Below are 6,000 nucleotides of genomic sequence, written 5' to 3' on the forward strand. Positions count from 1 at the left end.
TATATATATGTAGTTTACAAGACTGTCTAAGTAAAAGACACCCCCTACCCCCACCAACCTCCTTCTCGCTCTCTGTCTGAGAGCTCATTACTTCAAAGTTTTTGCTCTCGGAAGAAAGCTTATTAACCTTGCGATGAATTGAAGGGTGATTTATTAATGTGGAATGTTACAGCCGGCTGCACGCCGTCCATTCACAAAGAGGGACCAGGAAGAGGAAGCAAGCCCCTCTGTGATTTCTTTTACACCGGCTTCACTCCTGGTGGCTAGCATGTAGGAAACGGCGGCAAAGCAGCAAGTGCGGGAGCCAGGACCAAGCTGCGCCTCAATTCGGGCTTTATTCCTCTCACATTCCGCCCTTGTGTGTCAGCGTCGGGAGACACAGGATCCAGAACTATTGTCCACCTCGGGGTGATTATCATATGGACCGTGGGATTATAAAGAGCATCTTTGGGTAAGTGGCAGAACAGAACTATTCTGTACATGTGCGTGTTCGCCTCTTGTGTCTGTCGTTGCTGTTATTTTCAGTATTAACACTGGCTGCTTACAGATCGCTCTTAGAGGGAGAAAAAATAGGCAGCCTGCATTTTATCAGAAGCTTTTTAAAACCAGCTTAGAAGTTCCAGTGTAAAAATTGAACAAAAAAAAAACAAACGGTTTTTTTCATAGAATCTGCCCTGGATATAAACATTTGCTTTTTCATGCGGCTAGGTTCAACTTGTATGTACGTGTGTATAATATATATATATATGTGAATATATATGTGTGCGTGTATATATATGTGTATATATAATGTGTGTATAATATGTGTATATATAATGTGTGTATAATATGTGTATAATGAATATGTGTGTGTATATAATATATACTATAATACTATAATATAATACTATACTATAATACTATATATGTGTGTGTATATATAATACATATGTGTGTGTATATACATATATGTACCTCACTTCAGTTGTCACATTTGCTGCTTTGCCTTAAGCGACATGCATGTAATTTCGGAGTGTTTAGTTAAAAGCTGGATTGAATTTTATTGCTACTGGGCGCGTTCACTTTCTTTTGGAGTCCACCCGAACCTATGATGCACATTTGTGTCTCTGCGCTGATACCAGCAGTGGATACTCGGATGCCCAATTCTCTTTTAGCCCAAAAAACAATCGCTCCAATCACCGATTAACTAACCTGCCTTGGAAAAACCTCCCAAAACTTGTTTGAAAATACAAATATGTTGTTGTTGCAAGTTGATCTGTGGAATATAAGACTTGGCTAGTTCTCTCGTTTCCCTCCACTCCGCGATCAGTCTTTCTCTCTGTATTAAATGTATGGATTTATGAGAATTGCTTCGGGATTCTTGCCAAAACTGTAATGTTAGTGCAGTGTGACAGTGATAAAAGTGCATTAATGATCATGAGCAAACATTTTGGGACCCAGTGCATGGCAAGAGTCCACAAATGTTGCTCGGTCGCAGGCAGGATTCAGTCTGTATTCTAAAAGAGTGTTATGTGCCCGCAGCCGATCTAAAAGGTTAATTGTTTTTTATTATTACATGGCGGGGTGTAATAAAATGAGCACATCGCTTTCAGTTTGAATACTGAACCAGGGCTGATGACACTACTGTACACCATCGAACTGGGTGGAGAGGGAGGGAAGTAAGTGGTAAAACCTCTTTTGAAATCGTCGTAAGGCTTCAGATTCAAAGTACGAAACACATCTAAATAATATTTGTAATCAACAAATCTAGGGTTTAACAAGAAACGTGAGCGTGGGAAAAAAATGGAGCATAAACTTAAAAAAAACTACTCTCAGATGTGTCAGCTCTCAGCCGAAATGTACTCATCCTTAAGATGTGGCAGAACTGAATGATAAGACTGTCCAATTCATCATTGGCAATGCTGAATGGATTTTAAAAAAATATATTAAACAGCAGATTGTCAGTTACGGTGTACATCTGCATAAAAGGCGACACTCGGGGATGCATCATTCACGTTTTGCACGTATGTGGTACGGGAGCTATTCGCCACGCCTATAGGAGGTAGATGTGCAAATGGCCAACATATATTTGCTTCTCTTAACTTAGATGCTCAGAAAATGGAACAACGCCTTTTTTTTTCCTGCTACGAACTGAGCCTGTTTTTCCAGTTCCTCAACACCAGCTCATCTCTCGTTTCCAGCGAACACACGCGAACCACGCGGCTAAATTGTCAGCTTTTACCTGGTCAGTTTTGATTCCGGATAACGAGAGCCATTCACCAATCAGACAGATCTTTTAACTTTCACTCCTTTGCTGTGGCGCACATCCCTGCACACACAGGTCTACGCTAGACATGTGGGCTGAGCTGTTATAGGATGGGTGCTGCACATCTGCAAGCTGACCAGTGGACAGGGGTGAGCTTTACATTGCTGGGTACGGATTTTGTAGTTGTTGCGTCCTGTGTGTGTGTGTGTGTAGATATTTAGATATATTATAGGGGTCCATACGAAGAAACACCGCATCAAATGCGAGAGGGTTGTTAGTTTTACACAGCGTGCGTGCCCTGCCAATCCAGAATCATAATCAACTTATTTTGGGAATCTCAATTTTCATCATTGCTGAATAATTATATGAAATATTTTTTAAAAATGGGAATGACCCTTATTACGGTCATTTCTGGTGAATGACTTGAATAAACTGCACTACAGCATAAATCTGCAGGAACTGAGCTGATACTGAAATTTCCAAAGGCTGTGCTCACATTGAAGTGTGACCGTCATTGACAGTGAAATTAGTTGCCTGCCTTTCAGCTCTACGGAGGCGCCAGGGGAATGAATCTGGGGTGTGCTGCTTTTTCGAACTCTTGCTTTGAAACTGCAGAAATGATTCCCTCGACTTAAATGTGCACAGCTTTTCTTCATCTCCCAACGAGTGAAATTCCTCCCTACTCAATCTCTCCCCCCCCCCCTCCCCCCCACACACACCCCCTCGGTGTCCGACAGTGCCAGCCCACATCTGAGATTGGCACAGTGTAAATGCTTGAGATGAACTGTTCCAAGTCAGCCTGTCGCTGTGAGATGCAGTAATTGTAACCGTTCAGAATTATGTTGTTTTACGTGATTGGCGGGAGCTGGGGTGGTGGTGGAGGGAGAATAGAGAGAAAAGGCAAACTGCCTTTTAATGCCATTTTTTTAAAATGCCATTGAGAGAACTCGAAGACTGAATCCCTCTGTGGCGAAGTGGCTGCCTGTTCGAAAGTAAGGCATTGGAGGGGAAGGGGGGACTGACCCAATGGAGTCAGTCTGTCTGAGTGCTTTTTGGAACAGCTGCCGCAAGAGTATTGGGAGTTGCCAATATCTTGTGGGGGGGGGGGGGGGTGGGGGTTAGGGGGGCAGGGTTGCATTGTGGTGGCATTCAATTCTGCAGCCACATCTTATTGTACAAAAGTTATCCGTGATAGGGAGCCATTGTTGAGAAGTGTTTCAAATAGTTATTCTCAAATACATTGATCCAGAAAGGCAGTTGATCAGCAAGCAGGTAATAATCTATAGTGTGTGTTAGCATGTATCCTTCAACTCCAAGAGGTCAAGTGACCTGATAGTTCAACTCTCTGACTCGAGGGTTCAGTTTATGATCAAGCAATCTGCTCATTATTATTTGGGCAAGTTGAATTTTGGAGTAGTTTGAATAATGCTTTCCCGCAGATTCTGTTGTTATCCTTACTCAACCCCTTGGCCAAGACTCGCTTCCATTCAGCTAATTACAGTCCATGTAGACATTGATGGATGTGCTATGTGCTTCATGGGTGTCTCTGCCTTGGCACATCTGTATTCTGTTTCAGAAGAAATCACAATATCCAGTGTAGGTGGTCATTATAACCTGAACACATATGAGCCAAATTTAATTACCAGCCCAAACTATCAAGCTTGTGCAGCTTCTGTGCATAATCTACTGTCAGGTCACAACATGCATTGGGCACTGTGCCAGCTTCTGCTGTTTATTCAGGTTCTGGGCTAACACTATTCCACCACACTAACTAAAGAGGGAATCCTAAATGAGTGCAACATGTTGCTGGAGCTTATCTGGCTAAAAGCACATACTTTGCACTGGGACATGATTCTAGTACATGCTCTGCTCAGAGTATCAGGCTTGTGACTAATCATAGGAATGTAAGAACAGTAGCAGGCCATTCCACCCCTCAAGCAGGTTCCCACATCCAATTAGATCACAGTGGATCTGTATCTTAACTCCACCTACCTGCCAGTGTTCCTTAATACCCTTACCAAACAAAAATCTATGAAAGTTAGCTTTGAAACTTTCAATTTTGTGAGAGAGTTCAAGACATCTTATTGCTCTGCGTGAGAAATTGCTTCTTGGTGTCACCCTTGAATGGCCTGGCTCCTATCTGAAGGTTATGTGCCCTTGTTCTAGACTCCCCTCATCAGAGGAAATAGTTTTGCTATATCTATAACATCAAATTTAATCATCATTAAATAACCTCAGTTAGAGCACCCTTCCAATCAGGCATTAGTTTACAAGGCTATCTGGGAGCTATATTGCCAAATCTGTGTGAGGCTCACCAATATTTTTGCAACCTGGTTTATACTGCTGTGAGTTTAAATTTTGTGAAAAATTGAAGTATAACCCAACCACAATTCTTCTCCTTGATCTATTTGTCCCTTCTGCTGTATATTTTCTTCTGTTCTTCATCCCCTTTCTCCATTTTTCTGCTGATTTTTCTATTGGTCTTATTGTTGCTTCTTTAATTTCTCCAATGTCTTCATTGTTGATATCTGAACATACAGTTGTTGGCATGTAGAGCATTATTATGGATGCTGTTCACCACACTGCACTTGGTATTTGTTCTCCAGCCAGGGAGAACTCAAACCTGTGGTTGTCCATTATCTCACACTCAATCAGTGACCATTTCCCTTACTGGGAGAGGGAGGTAAGCAACTTCTCTTTGTTGTTGAAGAGATTCCAAGGGGCCATGACTGGTGACAAAAGCTCAAAATGACGTCAATCTTTCGTGGCAGGATCTGTAACTCAGAAATTGAATCCGTGTTCCAGCCATCATTGAGTGTCCAGCCAACCTCAAAAAAGAACCAGAGGGTGGACCTGTTATTAGGCATAGGAAATTTCCACACTCAGCTCCAGATAATGTTGTAAGCCAATGCCTGAATGAATAGGTGGTCCCAGCAGGGCAAGCTTTGAGAAGCAACTCTGGTAAGTTATGTGAATTTAGTTGGCTAAACGACAAAGTTAGCCTTCACCCAGCAAACAGTTCTTAAACATTGGTTTACCTTCTGCATGTTAGCTCCCTGCACTTCGGTAGGTAGGATACTGCAAAGAGAAAATATGCAATCCCAACTGGGCAAACAGAGAACTGCACAGATGGGTATAGATTTCTCAGTCACTCAATTTAGAGTCACATATGGGTCTGAATTTAACTCAGAGTGGATAGGGTTTAAATGAGTCAAAACATCTCCATGGTTTCAGACTCTTGGCTGATCAAAATCAACATCTTGCCAGCTACTTATTTTCCCTACATTTTCCTGTTTTTCTCTTCCTTCCCTTTAATTTCTTATGCCATCTTTACTTCTCTGCTTCTCTCAATTTGCCAGTTATTTCCATGGTCCAATTTTTTTTCTTTACTCCACTTAAATTTTTGTATTTCGCTGACCCTGTGATTACCAACACTCGCTGCTCCTTTAGCTCTGGGTCCATCTCGGCAAATCTAGTTCACCCTCTTGGGGATCTCCCAATCATTACCCATCCCCATTTTGGAAATGTAATCCCTGTAATTAGCAGGCTAATTTTTGCTCAGTGTGTTGCAGATTATGAGATGATGGGTTTGAGGTGGATGGTGGGGGGGGGCGGGTAGTGGTGGGTGGTCACCCTAGAGTGATAGTGGCCCAGGTTCTTTCTGTGGAGCAGAAAGTTCACAAAGAATGAATGGAAACGTACCCAATGGGCGCTTCTTCTTCAGCTGAAACCATTCGGAGCATGACCCTCACCTA

Source organism: Carcharodon carcharias, chromosome 4 (genome assembly GCF_017639515.1).
Source record: "Carcharodon carcharias isolate sCarCar2 chromosome 4, sCarCar2.pri, whole genome shotgun sequence".
NCBI classification, from domain to species: Eukaryota; Metazoa; Chordata; class Chondrichthyes; order Lamniformes; family Lamnidae; genus Carcharodon; species Carcharodon carcharias.